Below are 21,932 nucleotides of genomic sequence, written 5' to 3'. Positions count from 1 at the left end.
AGACACACACACACACTCTCTCTCTCGTAACATTAAAATAAATAGCAAATGACTCGTCACCAAATCTGTAAGGAATCTTTGGAATCTAAATAGCTAGTTAGTGGGAACCTCCTGTAGAGCACAGGAAGCTCAGCTCAATGCTCTGTGAGGACCTAGAGGGGTGGAACTGAGAGGGAAGGGGCTGGAGGGAGGTCCAGAGGAAGGGGATATATGTATACACACAGCTGATTCACTTCGCTATACAGCAGAAACTAGTGCAACATTGTAAAGCAACTTTACCCCAATTAAAGGAAAAAGAATATAAAGAAAGGTAAAAATACAAAATTCACTTTAAGGAGTGCTAAGGAGTACCTCAAGGACAAGAGCATCATTCTCCAAAATGACTAAATTTAGAAATAATGAAAGATCAATTATGAGAAAGTTATAATACAATTCTAAAAAATAGAGAAATCTAATAGATTTGAAATAAAAGCCTTAAATGGAAAGTTAAAAATCACAAGAGTTTTCTCATGAGTAACTCTCTGTGTAGTTCTTATAAAAGCAGAAATTTATTTAATGACAACTGAAGGTTCTCCTGGGAAGGACTTTCATTTTTTATGTTATTATAATAGTAAGTAATAAATAAAGCTGTCAACTGAGCACTTGCTATTTACCAACCACTGTGCTTTCACTTTGCATAAATTAACTCCTATTTTATAGCATAATTCCTCACTTGAAGATGAAGACTTTATGACTCACCGAGGTTAAATACCTTGCCAAAATTGCATAGCCTGAAAATGGTAGAGCCTCCAACTGAAGTCTGACTCTGACACCTATTCTCCTCACTACTCTAAGGACGGTAACTACTACCTCTCTAGATTAGAGGATTTGAAGGAACCAGAGGGGAAAATATATTTGAAGAGGAAGTCAGATTAAAATATAATGATTCAAGAATGAAAAAGATAAACTTTAAAATCTGGTATAGTATACTAGTTATTTTAAAAATTCTTCTATACATAAAAGAGGGATACACTAACTTAAGGAATAGATATAAAATTGGTTTAAAATTGTAATGGCCAAAAAAGGAGAAGCAAAAATTTAATAAACCCTTGTGAGTAAGAGGACAAGTTGAGTGGGAGCCCATAATGACAAATGTGCTGCTCAACCTTCGGTGAGGATTGGCTTTAGAGGGAGAAGGAAAGGGACAAGGAGACACATGAATATTTAAGGAGCATCTACTAGCACTAAGCACTTGTTTCTCCCAGGCTGTCTTTACAGAAAACACAGGAGTTAGACATGATTGCCGCAAAGCAGACGCCGAATGAACGAATAAAACTTCAGTTCAGTCGCTCAGTCGTGTCTGACTCTTCGCGACCCCATGAATCGCAGCACGCCAGGCCTCCCTGTCCATCACCAACTCCCAGAGTTCACTTAGACTCATGTCCATCAAGTCCGTGATGCCATCCAGCCATCTCATCCTCTGTCATCCCCTTTTCCTCCTGCCCCCAATCCCTCCCAGCATCAGGGTCTTTTCCAATGAGTCAACTCTTCGCATGAGGTGGCCAAAGTACTAGAGTTTCAGCTTTCGCATCATTCCTTCCAAAGAAATCCCAGGGCTGATCTCCTTTAGAATGGACTGGTTGGATCTCCTTGCAGTCCACGGGACTCTCAGGAGTCTTCTCCAACACCACAATTCAAAAGCATCAATTCTTCGGCACTCAGCTTTCTTCACAGTACCAACTCTCTCGTCCATACACGACCACTGGAAAAACCATAGCCTTGACTAGACGGACCTTTGTAGGCAAAGTAATGTCTCTGCTTTTCAATATACTATCTAGGTTGGTCATAACTTTTCTTCCAAGGAGTAAGTGTCTTTTAATTTCATGGCTGCAGTCACCATCTGCAGTGATTTTGGAGTCCCCCAAAATAAAGTCTGACACTGTTTCCACTGTTTCCCCATCTGTTTCCCCTTATAAAGCTTAATTTCATCCTATCTCACACTTTTCCTTATGGTTGTATAAGTACATTATAAGTAGGATTATTTCATTAACAAACAATTGTTGAGTCCTGATTATATGCTAAACCCTGGGACAGGAGCATAGTAAGTTATTGCTTGTGATCAACTGTTCAATAGTATATAAACAATTAATGTGATGGGATGAATGTAATAATAGAGGCTTGCACCAAATTGCTTGAGGCATAGAGGAAGGAATGGTCAATATTTTTATTGCTTGAGGTAAGGGACTTAGAAGTTTGACTTAAGGATGATACTTAGGGCAGTTTTAAAAAATTGCTTGGACTTCCCTGGTTGCTCAGTGGTAAAGAATCCACCTGCCAATGCAGGTTCAATCTCTGGATCAGGAATATTCCCTGGAGGAAGAAATGGCAACCCACTCCAGTATTCTTGCCTGGAAAATCTCATACACAGAGGAACCTGCTGGGCTACAGTTTTGGGGGTCTCAAAGAGTTGGACATGACTAAGTGATGGAATAACAATGACCTTTCCATGAGAAAAAGAGCAAAAGGGCATGGAAGATTCACAGTACAAAACCAGACAATGTCAAAGACGTGCCCATCTAGCTTTCGGTATGTAGTTGACAGGGACGTGACAGCCACAAAACCTGACTGAAAATTTAGGAGGCTCATTTGCCTTGCTAGTGGTGATTACCTGGAACCTGGAGAGGGCTTATAAGGCCAGAAATGCCTTTCAGTCAGTCCTGAGATTAAATTAATCTCCATAAGACAAGGTACCAGTGCACTGGTTTAAAATGAAGTATTGTTAAGACAGTGGGTGAAGTGTCGGCTGTAACAACAAAGTGTTGGCTATAACATGGTTGTTTAGTCGCTAAGTCGTGTCTGATACTTTGCAGCCCCATAGACTGCAGCACGCCAGGCTTTCCTATCCTTCACTGTCTCCCAAACTCATGTCTATTGAGTCGGTGGTGTCATCCAACCATCTCATCCTCTGTCACCTGCTTCTCCTCCTGCCGTCAATCTTTCCAGCATCAGGGTCTTTTCCAATGAGTTGGCTCTTCACATCAGGTAGCCAAAATATTGGAGCTTCAGTAGTAGTCCACTCAATGAATATTCAGGGTTGATTTCCCTTAAGATTGACTGGTTTGATCTCCTTGCTATCCAAGGGACTCACAAGAGTCTTCCCCTGCCCCACAATTTGAAAGCATCAGTTCTTTGGTACTCAGCCTTCTTTATGTCCCAACTCTCACATGTGTACATGGCTATTGGAAAAACCATAGCTTTGTCTATACAAAGTTTTGTATACAAAGCTATACAAACCTTTGACCTTTGTGGGCAAATAGATGAATGCTAGGAAATATATAAATAATTACTGTAAATACTGGGGCAAGCCACAGGGACTTTTACCAAAGACATGTTTAAAAACTAAAGTAGTGATTTGGAACCTTTGAATTCAATCCTGCCTATATCTTTTGATTTGAATAACTACTATACTAAGGTCATTTTAAGTTTCATGATTTAAAAAATAAAGTGTAATCATCATTTACAAAAGAAAAATGTCAGGAATAGAGTATAGTGTGTTTAACTATTGGGATGAATTCTTTCTGTTAGTATCTCAGGCTGGAGGGAGGTACTCAAAATCATTTGATACTCAAAATCATTCTTTCTAGCTATTCTCCAGTTTTTAATCACTTTAATGCATAATTTACATCAGAGAATATGTGTTTTGCCACCCTTAATTCAAAGGCATCTCACTGTAACAACTTTAATTAAAATTTAGGTATTTTTTTAGTTTCTGTGTTTTTAAGATAATAAACACTGATCTGCTAAATGAATAGAACCAGCTTTCTATAATATAAGCATCTTCCTGTTATTTAACTCTGTATGATCCTATTATTAAATATATTCAAGTTATAAAAACATGGATATTTATAATTAATATATTAATAGTTTCATAAATCATTAAAATTTTATTAACTTCAAGTCATATTGCTGAGAACACAGAATATAGACTCATGATTGTAGAATTATGTCAGTAACAGTAAAATTGTCTCATAAAGGTATCTGGCAAAATGAATAATGATGTAAAGAAAAGTTTCGGGAAAATAAATTAAAACAACCTCAAGATCCCTAAGCAATATCCTCTTTTAATAAGAACTATGTAAAAAGCCTAAAGAATGACCTATAAAAATTGAATCTAGACTTAGGTTATGACTATATCATTAGTAGATTACTTTGTAAGAAGTGGAAATTTTTAGGGAAGATTTGACAGGAGCACAGATGTGCAAAGACACAATCCAGGGAATGTGGAACAAGTTCAGAAAAGGCCAGGGTACTTGGGTTTCATGAGTCCCTTTCTGCCTACCTTTACATCATTTCCAAGGCTATAATGATGGCCCAGTGTTCTGGGAACTGAGCAGCATCACTCAGAAAGGCTGTCATGAGTCCCCAAGGCCCATTTCTTATACGGGACTGCTCCTGTCCTTTCCTGAGCAGCACATATGTTCAGGGATCAGCCGTTCTGGAAAAGGACAGAAAAACTGACCCACCATGCCCAAGCACTGGCCACAGTGTAAGAGAGTGAAATAAGTCAGAGAACATCCACTATAGGATCTGGATACCTGCCGTCTGCTCCCAGCTCTGCTTGCTATTGGCAAGCCATTCAGTCCCTCTACATCTCTACTTCCTGGTTTGTTCAGATATGACTTGAAGTTAGATTATTTTATGGGTCCTTCTAGACTAAAATTGTCTTATGGGTGAGTAAATCATAAACTTCCTCTGAGAAGAGCCAATTTCTCTCTAGTCTGCACTCTGTGACCCCAGAGACCAACAGGCTCCTCTGTCCCTGTGATTCTCCAGGCGAGGACACTAGAGTGGGTTGCCACTTCCTTCTCCAATGCATGAAAGTCAAAAGTGAAAGTGAAGTCACTCAGTCGTGTCCGACTCTTAGTGACCCCATGGACTGCAGCCTACCAGGCTCCTCTGTCCATGGGATTCTCCAGGCAAGAGTACTGGAGTGGGGTGCCATCTAAACTAGTATAATTGAAAGGAATTCATTTTGGAAAGGTATTTGAATATGATGTGTTCCTTCAGCAAGCATATGACTGTGGTTCAGAAGTTGATTCATCCAATGCCGGTTGAACCTTCTTGGTGTGGGTGGTCAGCTCCATCACCTAGACATGCCTTTCTCTAGGGAAAAACATCCCACCCATGACCACATCCCTCTCTTCTTCCTGCTTTCCATTTTCCCCTCCATTTCCCATTTTTCTCTCTTCTCCATCTGTCTCTCTAAAAGGGCTGAGGTGGTGGTGATAAGATATAGAGACTTTGCACAGCTGGCTGAAATGCCTGTCAACACTGGCGGGGGTTGAATTCTGCTATGTTGCCCCTTTTGCAGAAGAAGTCATTGAAATGAACCGTCCCTTACAACTGTCCCTTACCAGCTTTTCATCCTCTTTGTTAGAAAAGGCAGTGATTATAGAGAAAGAGAGACTGAGCACAGCAAGCTTAGGTTTAGAGCAGAAAGCACAAGGTTCAAATCCTGGGTTTGCTCCTTATTATTTAAATAATGTAGGGAGGTTTACTTTGAATTCTGAGCCCAGGTGTCTCCTTTTTGGTAACTTTTAGTATCATGATATCTAAATAATAGGTTCATCAATAGGCGAGGTATAGAGTATCTGGTACACAGCTACACATTAGAACAAGATTGAAATTCTCCTACATGCAACTTACTTATGATTAAGGAGACTTTCTAATGCATCTGAAACAGCAGAGTTGGTGATCTGTGAATTTTTCCAGGGCAGCAGTTTGCCCTATTATTTATTTATTTTTCTTTAGTCTCAGTCCCTTCCCAAGGTATTTGTTTAATAAATGTAGAGTGAATAAGTGAATTGTTGAACAACATTGTTCAATACTTTTTCAATATCTTATAAAAGGAACACAATTTGTTGCAGAAGAAGCTAGAATTGATCCATGATTCACATTGTCTTCAGGGGCTTAGTTATTAAGTTACACACAATAATACCTCTGTTCTGGTATTCGAGAAGGAAACTGAAGATTCAACACAAACATTGTCAACAGAGTGTTTGCCAAGACGAGTCAATATCTCTAAGACATTAACAGACCAAATGAGTGTGTCTAAGAAAGCAAGAAACAGCAGATCAACAGGACTTGGCATACATACGTTCCTTTTGTACTTTTATCTGCAAATCTATATCAAAATAGAGGTTACCAGGATTGTAAGCATTAGGGTTTTGTTTTTTTTTAAGATATCTAGTCATATTTTCTTTTCTGAGAAGGAGGGTAGCAATAATTTTCTGCAAAGCATCTACATCCTTGTTGGTTATATTATTAGCAGGTTTAAAACAACTCAAAGAGATCAGAACCAAATATGGAAGATGAATTACATGGGAAAGTGAGCTTTAAGGTTTTTTGATGTACTCTAGTCCTAAAGAACTGTATTGGAACTTTGATAATGGTAGAGATTTTTGTTTGTTTGTTTTTGAATCAGAAATACTGTATCAGAACTTTATTCCTGACAGTTATCAAAGTTTTTGTATCTGCTATAAAGCAGTCATGACAGAAATGAAAGGGGATGAAACAACCTCCCATTTTTTTTCAGGTGTTTTAATCATTCTTCAATACATTTGAATTGTGAGAGAGTTGTTTGGATATAAATAAGGTTTCTTTAGATCCAGTCAGCTTTCCAAACAAGTGAAACCAACTGTCACGTATTATCCCAAGTCTATATTGTATAATTTCATGGACAGCAAAGTCCCACCTGCCCAAAGATGCTTGATTCATATTCTTTCCTTTTTAAAAATTCTTTCATGCATTTATAGATTCATGTATTTATTCAACTGATTCATTTGTTATGTATTTATATTGAGCTCTTTTTAAGTTAAGCACTGTTAGAAGCACCAAGTTTATGGTGGTAAGGATATTACCATGGTTGCTGATTTCCTTGGGTTTGTGTGTTTATGAGAAAATAATCAAATAAGTATACAGATAATTACAATTTCACTGAACAATAATAGCTCACATTTATTGGGTATTTAATGTGGGCAATGTTATAATAATTATTGGGCACTATTCTGAGTGTTTGCATGTATTAACTCAGTTCTCACGACTATCACTTTAGGTAGATAATATTGTTTCTCATTTTATAAATAAGGAAAGTGGAGCATAGAAAAAATAAGCAGCTTCTCCAATGTTATGCAGACTAGCAACTATGCATTCAGGATTCAAAGTCAAGGAGTCCGGGTATAAATCTTGTACTCAAACCTACTACTTATTCTGAGAAACGACAGGGAAGAAGACTTGAGGAAGCCATAATAGAGAATGAAAGTTTTCCCATTTAGCATAAGGCATACATTTGGAAATGACATTTAAGCGGACCTTAAAAGCAAATGGCTAGGTAGAGTGGGGAGAGCACAGCCCTAACAGAGGAACAGGCCATGTACAGGCTTTGCAACTGCAAGGGGCCAAACTTTCAGCACAGATATAGCATGGTGAGTGATGAAGTAAGACTGGAGAGTTCAACTGTGGCTAGAAAGATAAAAAAAAACAGAGGGCAGGAGGCAAAGAGAGAGACTGGAAGAAAATGAAAAATATACAATCCCCAAAGTGCAAAGGGAAGTCATTTATGGAGAGATGTGATCCAGTTGATCTTTTAAGATAATTCTGGTTGTGATATAGAGATTACATTGGGAGGGCAAGAGGATAAGTAGGAAAACTGATTAGGAAGCCATGAGAGTAATCCAGGAGATAATAAAGGTGACAGCATGTCAATGAATTTAGGATGCACCTGAGCAGGCAAGAGAGGAAGAAGCCAGGCTAACATAACAATGGCATATGATTTTCTGGGTTTGGATTTTTGACATGTGGTATCATTGCCTGATGTTCTCAACATTAGGACACTATCCTGAACTATGACATTGTCTTTCAATAGCCTCAGTTAAAGTGTACAAATAATAACTGGGATCACACTAGATTTTTTTCATTTGTTTGTTGAATAAATGCAGTGTAGAACAAGAATTTAATAAATAGGAATTGAGGCAGTTGTAAGTGGAACGTAAGTGACTAGGACTCAAGAGAAGATGTGAAAGTGTTTCATGGCGGAGTTGAGGGTGAGGAATGAGAACTGTGAACCCAATGAAGATGTGTCCTGAATCCAGGCTAGTCTATGTGTTTATTGTGTTTGGAACTGACACTCCCATTTCGGGTTTGCACAAATGCCAGTGCTCACATGGGCATCTTGATTTATTTGTTAATACACTCAAATATTTGTTGGATACTGGTTTACTACATATTTGATAATCTACCATGTGAGTGTCTGGTGAACTAAGTAGGAGTGAACAATGCCTTCAGAGTGATTTATCTCTGTTATTATTTTTTAATTAATTAATTTTTATTGAAGGATAACTCCTTTACAGAATTTTGTTGTTTTCTGTTAAACTTCAGTGTGAATCAGCCATAGGTATACATATATCCCCTCCCTTTTGAACCTGCCTCTAATCTCCCTCCCCATCCCACCCCTCTAGGTTGATACAGAGTCCCTATTTGAGTTTCCTGAGCTGTACAGCAAATTCCTGTTGGCTATCTATTTTACATATGGTAGTATAAGTTTCCATGTTACTATTTCCATAAATCTCACCCTCTCCTCTCCTCTCCCCATGTCCATAAGTCTATTCTCTATGTCTCTTTCTCCATTGCTTCCCTGTAAGTAAATTCTTCAGTACTATTTTTCTAGATTCCGTATATATGCATTAGAATATGATACTTATCTTTCTCTTTCTGACTTACTTTACTCTGTATGATAGGTTCTAGGTTCATCCACCCCATCAGAACTCAAATGCATTCTTTTTTATGGCTGAGTAATATTCCTTTGTGTATATGTACCACACCTTCTTTATCCTTTCATCTGTCGATGGACATCTAGGTTGCTTCCATATTCTAGCTAGTGTAAATACTGCTGCAGTGAACAATAGATACATGTCTCTTCTTCAGTTTTGGTTTCCTCAGGATATATACCTAGGAGTGGGATTGCTGGGTCATATGGTGATTGTATTCCCAGCTTCTTAAGGAATCTCCATATCTTCTTCCATTTGGCTGTATCAATTTACATTCCCACCAACAGTGCAAGAGCGTTCCTTTTTCTCCACACCCTCTCTAGCATTTATTGTTTGTAGACTTTTTGATGATGGCCATTCTGACTGGTGTGAGGTGATATCTCATTGTAGTTTTGATTTTAATTTCTCTAATAATGAGCGATGTTGGGTATCTTTTCATGCGTTTGTTGGCCATCTTATGTCTTCTTTGGAGAAATGTCTGTTTAGGTCTTTTTTCCACTTTTTGATTGGGTTGTTTGTTTTTCTGGCATTGAGTTGTATGAGCTACTTGTATATTGTGGAAATTAATCCTTTGTCAGCTGCTTCATTTGCTATTATTTTCTCCCATTCTGAGGGTTGTCTTTTCATCTTGCTTATAGTTTTCTTTGCTGTGCAGAAGCTTTTAAGTTTAATCAGGTCTCACTTGTTTGCTTTTATTTTTATTTCCTTTACTCTCTGAGGTGGATCATAGAGTATCTTGCTTTGATTTATGTCATCAATTCTTCTGCCTATGTTTTCCTCTAAGAGTTTTATAGTTTCTTGTCTTACATGTAGGTCTTTAATCCATTTGAATTTATCCTTGTGTATGGTGTTAGGAAGTGTTCTAAGTTCATTCTTTTACATGTAGCTGTCCAGTTTTCCCAGTGCCATTTATTGAAGAGGCTGTCTTTGCCCCATTGCATATTGCCTCTTTTGTCAAAAATAAGGTACCCATAGGTGCATGTGTTTATTTCTGGGCTTTCTATCTCATTCTATTGGTCTTTATTTGTGTTTTTGTGCCGTACCATACTGTCTTGGTGACTAGCTTTGTAGTATAACCTGAAGTCAGGAAGACTGGTTCTTCCAGCTCCATTTTTCTTTCTCAAGACTGCTTTGGCTATTCGTGGTCTTTGCGGTTTCCATATGAATTGTGAAATTTTTTGTTCTAGTTCTGTGAAAAATGCCATTGGTAATTTGATAGGAATCGTGACAACTTGAAACCTATGAGATGTAGCAAAAGCAGTTCTAAGAGGGAAGTTTATAGCAATACAGTCCCACCTCAGGAAACTAGAAAAACATGGACTAGACAACCTCACTTTATGTCTACAACAACTGGAAAAAGAAGAACAACAACAAAATACGCAGAAATTAATAGAAGGAAAGAAATCATAAAGATCTGAGCTGAAATAAATGAAAAAGAAATGAAAGAAACAATAGTGAAGATTAAGAAAACTAAAAGCTGGTTCTTTGAGAAGATAAACAAAATTGACAAGCCTTTAGCCAGAATCATCAAGAAAAAAAGACAGAAGAATCAAATCAGCAAAATTAGAAATGAAAAAAGAGAGGTTACAATAGACAATATGGAAATACAAAGGATTATAAGAGACTTATATTATGAGAGTCTCATTGGAAAAGACTCTGATGCTGGGAGGGATTGGGGGCAGTAGTAGAAGGGGACGACCGAGGATGGGATGGCTGGATGGCATCATGGACTGGATGGATGTGAGTCTGAGTAAACTCCGGGAGCTGGTGATGGACAGGGAGGCCTGGCGTGCTGCGAATCATGGGGTCGTAAAGTGTCAGACATGACTGAGCGACTGAACTGAACTGAAGGAGACAAAAGAGCTGTACACAGGAAAGTATAAGACACTGATGAAAGAAATCAAAGACAGCATAAACAGATGAAGAGATATTCCATGTTTCTGGGTAGAAAGAATCAATATTGTGAAAATGACTGTACTACCAAATGCAATCTACAGATTCTATGTGATCCCTAGCTCTATTATTTTTCACAGAACTGTTTCTGCCACCTTATATTTACTTCTGTGGTTTGATATTTATTATTACATGTGGATTCAGATGGTTAAGACTTTTTTTGTATATGCTGTTATCAAAATGCCGTTACTAATATCTTCTATTCAGAGGTATATTATTGTTCACAGCTCATCTCTGGGATCTTTCTGCCTTGATTTAAATTCCAGTTCTGTTAGTCATTTGGTTACTTAATCTCTCAGTGCCTCAATTTTCCATCTTTTGAGAAAAATAGTATTATTTTACTCTTGTGAGAATCAAGTGAGCAAATAGATGTAAGTACCTAGTGCCTGGCATATGATAAGCTTTAAGTGTATATCAATTGTTATTATTATATTAATGTGTACAAAGCAGAAAATTTTCTTATATGTATGTGTGTATATTTTAAAGAAATAGATTTTAAAAAATATGTTTTAATAGCCAATGAAATACATAGTTCACTTGCAAAATTTGTAGATGCAGTAGAATTTCAACTTTTTAAAAGTTGAAGCACAATGAAAACTTTTGACTTGATTGACCTAATAAAAAGATAACAGCATATTTCTTTCACTCTTGGGTTTTGAAAGATTAAAGCAAATAAAAGTGCCAGTATTTCTGCCATGTACATCTCTAAGAAAGTCAAGAATAAAAGGAAATATAAGCCACCAAAGCAATCCAGATTGAAGCCCCTGTCATTCTGCTGGGAGCCACCAAACAAAGCAGATGTAAGCAAGGCAACTTAAAAAAGAATCAAAATTCCTTATTTTATTATTATTTTTCTATATGAAGAACAGGCAATGTGCATTTCATGCTCAAATAAATTTACTGCACTCTAAGGGCAGAATTCTCTTTGGACATGCTTTAGGGAAACATGTTATAAATGGAATCTCTGTGGAGTGATTCAATCAAATAATACTGTCTTTATATTTTTTTAACTTGAAAAAAATGATAAATTTAACATTAAAAATTTCTAGTGAATGCAAGACTCAGTGAATGAATTACTCACTGTATGCTTTTCTCCTTTTCCCTTCTAAAACCCCTCTGGTGCTCTAGAAAATAGTATAGCCTATTTACTATATTATAGAATTATGAATTATATAGCCTCACTCAGTTTTAGCAGAGCTATTTTGTGATATTAAAATTAAGATTTATACAACTACTTTGTCATATTCAAATTAAGATTAATGGGATGGTATTTTTTTCAGAGCTAATGGAAAAGTAATGTTGAATAAATTTATGTTCCCAAGGCATGTTATTTATGTTATCTAATTTGTTAAGAATATCATATTATTACTTAAGCAAGTTAGTTTTTATTTTCATGCAAAAACACCTTTTTAAGGTATTGGGCATTGTTTTATAAATCTTAATAAAAATTTCAAGTAAGTCCAAAATTTGACATTAATTATAAAACAGATTTATTATATTTTAATAACCATCTTTTGAAACAGTGGCCAAAAATACACAAAAGAAGGAAAAGATTTTATTCCAGCTTTTCACTTTTATGTAACAATCCTGAAATGTTGATGATAAAACACTTAACTCATCCAGTTCTGGCCTACTACGCTCATTATAGGTTTCAAGTTTTATTAAGCACCATTGCATTCAGTTTAACATTTGTTCTAACCAGTCCCATGACCAAAGATATCCATAGCTAGTGCTTTGAAGGGAGTGTTACATAATGGAAAGGTCTGTGATCTTGAAAAAAATTATTGTGTCACTTTCTAAGCCTCAGTTCTGTATTTTTAAATTATATTTTTTAGTTAGAGGATAATTGCTTTATAATGTTGTATTGGTTTCTGGTGTACAACAAGTGAATCACCTATACGAATGTATATATATAGGTATACATATACCCCCTCCCTCTTAAATCTCGCTCCCACCCCTCCCATCCCACCCCTCTAAGTCATCACAATTACTCATTTTTAAAGAGACAGTAGTATCTGTCTGACATGATTTATCTTATGATGATTAAATTAAATAATCTCTTTAAAGCATCCATATCTAGGCACACAGTAGGCATGTTATTTCACTTTTTCCTACTATTCTATATTGTGTTTGTTGTGCTTAGTCACTCAGTTGTGTCCAACTCTTTGAGATCCCATGGACTGCAACCCTCCAGGCTCCTCTGTCCGTGGAATTTCCCAGGCAAAAATACTGGAGTGAGTTGATATTTCCTTCTCCAGGGGATCTTCCTGACCTAGGGATCAAACCCGTATCTCTTGTGTCTGCTCCATTGGCATGGGGCTTCTTTACCACTGAGCCACCAGGGAAACCCCATATGTTTAAATGAAGGTTTTTAAATACATCAATTGAGAATTAGGTTGCATAGAGCCCACGGACTATTGTATACTAAGTGTTAATAATAGTGGATAAAAAAATTCTGTGAGAGAATTACTTTACTTTTAAGAGAAGATGCCATATACATACTACGTATTTCCTTGGTGGGGTGGGGAGGGGAATCTCTGTTTTCCCTCACTTTGAAATAAAGTATAAGAATCACTAGAAAATGTTGTGGAAAACGAGAGAAGAATGGTAAAATTGTCTACCGTTTCATTTAAAGCAGAGATTTTTCTAATTTTTCCTCTTAAACACTTCTGAAGGTGGAGATATAAATTCCTAACAAAATGATGTTCATGTCTATAAATATTCACTGTGTAGGAATGTTTTCCCTCTAAAAAAGCATTGAAGGTTCAGGAAGATGGCTATTTTTTCCACCTTGTTTTCAAATACTCCTTAAACTTAAAGTATCTACTTACCTCTGTTTGAATCAATTTAAAATATTATTATATTTGTTTAAAGAAGTAAATAAAAAGAGTGTTTCTTTTATAATTTATATTGATATATCTCTAACCTTGAAATTAAAGTCACTTTTGTTTGAATATGGTTTAAGTCAGCCCTGGTTGTATTTTAAAAATATTAATCCACCTAAAATTGGTTTTATAGCATGTTCATTGATCCCTTGAATATTTTTTTCTCTTTACCACTGTATCCTCCTCTTATTAATATTTTTTCTCATTTAAACAGCTACCATTTAATCACATACCAAGTGCTGGGAACTGTGGTAAATTTACTATATGTTCATCCCCACATCAACCAAATGCTGTACTTACAGTCATCATGTGCTTAGTATTATACACATTTGGGATTCAATTGTAATAGAGACTCCTTTGTGGCGCTAGTGGTAAACTCACCTGCCAATGCAAGAGACATAAGAGACATGGGTTCGGCCCTTGGGAAGATCCCCTGGAGGAAGAAATGGCAACCCCCTCCAGTGTTCTTGCCTGGAGAATTCCATGGACAGAGAAGCCTGGCAGGCTATGGTCCATAGGGTCACAAAGACTCAGACAGGACTGAAGCAACTTAACACGCACACATCTAATTATAGGAGATGGTAGATAAGCAAACAATAACACATAATGAAAAGGGAACTGACCTGGAAGCCAGAAGACTTAAAATATTGTCTTATATTTATGTCATAGCTACTCATGTGATCTTGAGGGGAAACACAGAATTTGTGTACACCTATGGTAAAAAATTATGTATACATTTTAGGTACCTTTTCCAAGTTGGTACTCAAGATTCTATTAGGTACATTGCCAGCAATAAGTGTGATTTTATTGAACAATCTAAGCATGTAAACAGATTCTTCTTAGTTTTTACTTGGCTTGGGCTATCTTCTGTTTACTAAATACTTGCAGATACGCATTCATCAGTTCCCCATTTCTTGTGTGCTAGGCATTATCACTTATCTCAAATTGTGTGCCTCTCTCAAAATGTTGAGGTTATATTTCCTCAAATTCTTTGTTCTTAGCCATTCTAGCTCAGCCAAACTAATCGATCAATTTTTATGAGCTGACTTTTCATGCTTTGCCTCTGCTTCCTGTGAGCAGTATTTACTCTGTTACTACTATTTTCCTGCTACTTTCCTAGATCCCTTTGTTGTAAAGTTCAGTTCAGTCACTCAGTCATGTCTGACTCTTTGCAGCCCCATGGACTGCAGCACACCAGGCTTCTCTGTCCATCACCAACTCCTGGAGCCTACACAAACTCATGTCCATCGCATTATGATACCATCCAACCTTCTCATCCTCTGTCATCCCCTTCTCCCACCTTCAATCTTTCCCAGCATCAGGATCTTTTCCAAGGAGTCAGTTCTTTGCATTAGGTGGCCAAACTATTGGAGTTTCAGCTTCAGAATCCATCCTTCCAGTGAATATTAAGGACTGATTTTCTTTAGGATGGACTGGTTGGATCTCCTTGCAGTCCAAGGGACTCTCAAGAGTCTTCTCCAACCCCGCAGTTCAAAAGCATCAATTCTTCGGCGCTCAGTTTTCACAACCACACATGACCACTGGAAAGAAAGGATCTCCTCAATTTAAGAGGAATGAGTCACATGATCTAGGACCACATCTGGACCTGACTTCTTACCTTATTCATTACATTTTATCCAGAAGGTGGTCTGTGTCAAAGATCAAATTATTGACCCCATTATTATAACCATTGATTTCATTTTTAGGAATTATAGCTTTAATTTTTTCTTCAGTATTCCATGAATAACACAGGAAACTCAGAAGGAATTTCACTTTAGATAGCTATACTCCTTCAACTCCCACCAAAAGGAATACACATAGATATACATACTTTTATGGGTTTTATCAACACATTTCCCCCACCTTCTTTATCCAGTACCTTGCCTGTCCCAAACATTGTATTCTTTGTTTCTTTTCTTTTTTTTTTCTTTTAACAAAACAATCTCTTTTGTTCTTTATAGCTGGCTACTTCTTTTGCATATATGCCATTTACTTTGCCATTAGAGCTTATTTTATGTCTTTCTTAAACAGTATTTAGTCTTAACTAAATTGTCTTCTCCGAGCAACATTAGGAAATCCTGATATAATACACATTCTTGTTTCATTAAAGATGTCATATTTTTAGATATGATCATAAGAAAATGACTTGTGATTTCACCTCCCTACTCCACTGAAATATTAAAATATGACAGTAGATTTTGATAGCTTTCACATTCCATATATATTTATAATTATTCAATAAACACCTTAGACATTAAAAAATATTTTAAGTGACTTAATGATATAAAACAAAACATAATTAGTTGCAGGTAGCACTTTATTTTATGGAATGTGCAAATTCCAATTTAGGGATTTTATGCTGGGACATCTAATGTAGGACAGTGGTGGCTGTCTGCAAAGTATGGCACTGTGTATATCTTTACTGATTAAAAGAGATCACCATATGAAAATATCTATTATAGCACTTGTCACAGTGACCATTCAATAAAAGTTCAGAATTGTTTAGAATTATGAATAGCAAAATGAGATCAAGGCAATCAGTTGCTAACATAGAGTTAGAATATGATAAGGCATTGGACAAGCTGATGTGTTTTTAGGAAAGCAGGATAATTCTACAGTACATCCAGAAACTTATAAAATGCTCTATAGTCATTCTTGGCATTTCAGTAGTTTTTGCCTAGTGTCCCATTATTATGTTTAGAGTGTTCTCTTTCTTGCCAAAAGTGTTTAACATTTTCTTTCAAAGTTTGTTTCTCTCTAATGTAAATGTAGCTTCTGATGTCTTTCTGGAATCTAACCCAATGTGTTATTCACTATACAGAATTTATTTGTCTGGAAAGCATTTTTCTTCAAAGTGAGTTCTAATACTCAAGAGCAGACAAAAGAAATGAAAGAGCAGAGCACATAGTGAGGGAACTCGTAAAAAATTGTATATGTATATATATGCTATATATTATATGTAAATACCTATATATTTGTGTAAACGTATAAGTATTTACTGTATATAGATATTTGTTATCTATATTGGGGCTTCCTAGGTGGCGCTAGTGGAAAAGAACCCTCTTGCCAGTTCAGGAGATGTAAGAGACATGGATTTGGCCCCTGGGTCATGAAGATCCCTTGGAGGAGGGCATGACAACCCACTCCAGTATCCTTGCCTGGAGAATCCCATGAACAGAGGAGCCTGGCAGGCTATACGGTCCATAGGATTGCAAAGAGTATCTATAGATACTGAGCATCTATATATACTAAATAGATAAACTGAGTGACTAATCCACACAGACACACACACACAGTTTCTGATAGCAGCTTTTAGAAACACTGAGTTAATAATGTAATTTATATGAATCCAACCCTTAAAACATAACTTATATGACCCTCTTACAATGGGATAAGAAGATGCTCATTTGTTTCTGTTCTAATATGCCACACATCCCTTGACAAAGTTATACTTCCTAGTTAGAAACACCATTTCCCCCACTGTCTCTGTCCCTACTGTCATCTTCTTTGCCACTTAATGGATTAGAGTTTCAGAAAGGGGTGGGAGGTAGAACACAGATGTCCATGATGCTGCTTTATTGAGGTCCATGCCTGAGACTTTTGGATCTGTGCCTGGGGTCTATGCATTAGGTTTGGATTGAGGGAGATGGAGGAGAGGGATGGAATACAGTCCCATTCAATACAAACAGTCTTATTAATTTTTGAACTCTGTATATATAGAGCTTTCCTCATAGCTCAGTTGGTAAAGAATCTGCCTACAATGCAGGAGACCCTGGTTCGATTCCTGGGTTGGAAAGATCCCCTGGAGAAGGAAATGGCAACCCACTCCAGTATTCTTGCCTGGAAAATCCCATGGACGGAGGAGCCTGTCAGGCTACAGTTCATGGGGTCACAAGAGTCGGACACGACTTAGCAACTAAAGAGAGAGAGAGAGAGAGATAGTATATATTGTCTAGAAGTAGAAGCCACCTACATGCCTACGTATTATATATCAGCATATCAAACTTATAACTACTGTTTTCCACATTTTATGATTCTTCTCCAGGAAAATTATGAAACAAAGTAAGAATAGTTGCTTAAATCATGCAAGGAAGTAAATAGTAAAAAGAGACAAGGAGCCAATAGTCCATAATACTTATAACTCAGTGTTATGACTATAAAAATATTTATATTGGTAATGTGTACATAATAATAAAACATTTCCATTATAAATGCTTTAGTTTGCATACTTCAACTGCCTTTCCCAGTTAAATAAAATGGGATTGAATAGTTTTTATTTTTTTGTAGTTTTGTAACCTGGAGCCTCTTTGGTTCCTTGGAAGTCCCAGAAATGCATAACTTGCTTTTCTATTTTGTGCATTTAACAAAATCTGTGATAACAGCAATAAAGAGGGAGTTAATATTTAAATAGAGATACGTGATAATAAACATTTCACAGGTTATCAGCATCACTCTACAGAGGCATATATTGTTCTAAACATTATCTTTCACCTTTTATTCATAGTAATTGAAGACTGCCTCTGGGAAGCTGCATCATGAGCTACTTGGGCTTCTAAAGTGTCCAGTGGATTTTTAATCACATAAGGTAAATGCCAAATTTATCTTATTTGTATTTTCAGGATGTAATGAAATACTATTTTTTGTATTAAGATTTATTTTCTTTATACCAAGAAGAAAGTAAATTTTCTTTTATTTGGTCATACATTTAATTAAGTATGGGTTTCCCTGGTGGCTCAGAGGTTAAAGCGTCTGCCTCCAATGTGGGAAACCCGGGTTTGATCCCTAGGTCGGGAAGATCCCCTGGAGAAGGAAATGGCAACCCACTCCAGTATTCTTGCCTGGAGAATCCCATGGACGGAGGAGCTTGGTAGGCTACAGTCCACGGGGTCGCAAAGAGTTGGACACGACTGAGTGACTTCACTTCACTTTAATTAAGTGGTTCCTCTGGCTTGTTAGCTCTAAAGTGACTGGGGGAAGTTACTGACATATTGACAACCACTTCTATGCATATGCATTTTCCTCTGTAAAACTATTATATGTATTATGTTTTTCAGACAGTCTGTTCTCTGTTTTTGTTTGATTAAAGTCATCTTGTCTCTTTAAATACTATGTTAACATGTTCACGTGTTACACATAAAATTTAACGGCTAAAGATATTTTCTTTATTAGTATTTATGACTTAGGTAGTTGTGTTGGAGGTATATTATTATTAATTTAAAGTGGTAGTTGAGTTACATCTGGGCTTTTTTTTTTTGTTTTTTCATTAATTCTGGAGGGTATACCTAAATACACATTTGCTCACCCTATAGTTTACAAAATTACAGCTACCAAAGTAGAAACTACTTCAGTGGTTTGACTATTTATAATGTGGATTACTTTCTTTTCCTTGGAGGAGGTTATTAGTTTTTCTACTTTGTCTTTCTCTACTAGTGGTCTGTCATCAAGCATCACAGCAAGAATTTTATTTTTATTATTTGTTTTATTTTTTGTTTTCAGTTATGAGATTAAATTAAAACATTTGCAATCACTGCTTTCTTTTCACCACCTGAGATTATGGAGAAGGGAATTAGAATTCCAGGGGTGCCCAGGAAGACAAGGTTTGGCTAATAACTATTAAGAAAACCTCATTTAATATAACTAAAGGGAGATGTATGGGGCTACTCACTTTTGTCCTCATGAAGACCAAGAAATGAAGAAAAGAACATTTTCACCTGAAAAATGAGTTTCTAAGAAAGGGAATATGCCTGCTTCTGCACTGTTTCACATGACTGTCAAACAAACAATAATAGTAAAGACAGAATGACTTGTATGTAAATGGTTTATCCAATTACAAATGGCAGAAACAAACACAAACATAAACACATAAGTCTAGGATGGTGTTTTGGTTTCTAAATGAAATACATTTTCTATGCATTCAAATAGAAATTTAAATTAGAAATAGAAATAGAAATACATTTCAAGGCATAATAGGAAAGAAATTAAATATACATGAAATAGACTAAATCGTTCAAATTTTAAAAATCAAGACATCTTGATAAAACTTAAATCATAAACTGCATGCTGAAGCACATGGCTCAGTGTTTTACAAGGGGCTCCATTATGTTAACTTGGATGAGCTAAGAGGCAAAGAATGAGCAGTCATGTGAAGAGGATTAGGGGAAATTGCTCGTCTGTACAGCACAAAACTGTCCGTCATTCACAGGGCCCTTCCAATCAAAGAGAACATTTAATGGCATTTATAATATGGTAAATTTGACATGATTTGAAGACACCGTGAAATATTTCTTCTTTGAATATTTTTATAGTATAGACTTTCATAGTTTCTTTAGTCAGTTCAAGTAATCCTGGTAAGTTAATATCTTGTTTTCTGGTTGAATTTATGTGAAAGTCTACCATCTATTACTTCTCGGGAACCTGAAGAACACAGGCTGTCTTCAGATATACTTTGATAGTAGATAGAAGGTGGTTTTATTCTTTCAGCAATAGAAGGAGAAATACATACAATTCACTTGTTATTAATATTTCATTTAATGTTGATGTGGTTTTTAAAAACATCCAAACCATATGGAAATTTGTACTGAGAACTTTCATTTTAACAGAAGTTTAAAACAGGTATCATAAGCAGAATGAAAGGACAGAGCCCACATATTCTAGAGACTTTTTCTAACAAATAAGCTCACTTTCACTTCCACTTTCAGCCCCTTACTCCCAAACCCTGACTCTTTTTCCTTTGTCCACAATCTTCATCTAAAGTGACAGATGGAAATTTTAACTTTGCCCCCCTCACTCCCACAGGTAATGAACTATGCACCTATTTGTTATTGCTAATGTTTATTTCCTGAAAAGTTTAGGTGAATTTTTAAAAATTATTTTCCTCTTTCTAAATATCAGAATATGTATGTGTATGTATATCAGTATTGGTTAAGAGTGAGATAAATTATGAATATAGCAGAGATATTTTATGTTGTTCGCAGAAGCATCTATTCAAGTTTAGAAAGTAAATGTATCCAGTGTGATAGCCAGCGTGCAGTTAGAATGTGAATGAAATTAATAGGCACATTGAACAGAGAAGGGTCTGTAAAATAGGTTAGCTCAGAATGGGAATAGAAGACTCCCAACTGAGAACTGAATACACAAATTAAAGAAGGACAGTGATAAACTCAAAGATAACTGCCCTGAGCAAATGTGATAATGAGGGAACCTATAAATTGAAAGAATTATATATGCCTTTTTTAAAGAAGATATGGGGGTATTGTTTGATTTACAATGCTATATTAGTTTCAGGTGTACAGCAAAGTGAATTAGTTATACATATATATCTAGGGGCTTCCCAGGTGACGCTAGTGGTCAAGAACCTGCTTACGAATGCAGGAGACAAGAGATGCGGGTTGGATCCCTGGGTTGGAGAGATCCCCTGGAGGAGGGCATGTCAATCCACTGCAGTATTCTTGCCTGGAGAATCCCAGAGACAGAGGAGCCTAGCAGGCTACAGTCCGTAGAGTCGCACAGAGTTGGACACGACTGAAGTGACTTAGCACACACACACGCACATACATATATCTGGGCCTTCCGGGTGGCTCAGCGGTAAAGAATCAGCCTGCCAGTGTGGGAGACAGGACAGAAGCCGTGGGCCTGATCCCTGGGTCATGAAGATCCTCTGGAAGAGAAAATGGCAACCTACACTAGTATTCCTTTCTGGAAAATCCCGAGGACAGAGGAGCCTGGCAGTTCAGCAGTTCATGGGGTCACTGAGTGAGACATGACTTAGTGACTAAACAGCAACAGCAGCAGCATACATACATCCTCTCTTCTTTACATTCTCCAGTTCTGAAACGCTGTTGTTTTTGTTTTCATTTTATTAGTTTTCCTTTGTTGTACAAATCTTTTAATTAGGTTCCAGAGACTGATCCAAGAAAATATTGCTACAACTTATGTCAAAGAGGGGAGGTTTTTGCCTATCTTCTCTTCTAGAAGTTTTATGGTACTTTGTCTAGCATTTAAGTCTTTAAACCATTTTAATTACATTTTTATGTATGATTTGAGGGAATGTTCTAATTTCATTATTTTACATATGACTAACCAGCTTTCTAATCATTACTTGTTGAAGAGACAGTTTTTCCTTTACTGCCTATTTCTTGCCTTCCTCATGATAGATTAATTGACCATAGTTATGTGGGTTTATTTGTCGACTCTGTTCTCTTTCATTGATCTATTAATATATATCCATTTTCCCCCCAATACCGCACTATTTTGAGTATAGCTTTGCAGTATTGTCTGACATCTTGGAGAA

General features: G+C 36.6%; 1 protein-coding gene across 1 annotated transcript in view; it reads left to right on the top strand.

Moving 5' to 3' along the window:
• Positions 1 to 21,932, top strand: part of LINGO2 (leucine rich repeat and Ig domain containing 2) — a 1,426,386-nt gene that overhangs the window by 599,815 nt on the left and 804,639 nt on the right. Inside the window, exon 3 of the mRNA XM_069574164.1 lies at positions 18,147 to 18,227. The gene's annotated coding sequence lies outside the window, so the exon portion shown is untranslated. The remainder of the gene's footprint in view (positions 1 to 18,146; positions 18,228 to 21,932) is intronic.

Source organism: Ovis canadensis, chromosome 2 (genome assembly GCF_042477335.2).
Source record: "Ovis canadensis isolate MfBH-ARS-UI-01 breed Bighorn chromosome 2, ARS-UI_OviCan_v2, whole genome shotgun sequence".
NCBI classification, from domain to species: Eukaryota; Metazoa; Chordata; class Mammalia; order Artiodactyla; family Bovidae; genus Ovis; species Ovis canadensis.
Note: the sequence above shows the minus strand (reverse complement) of the source record. Positions and strands in the feature narration are given on the sequence as shown.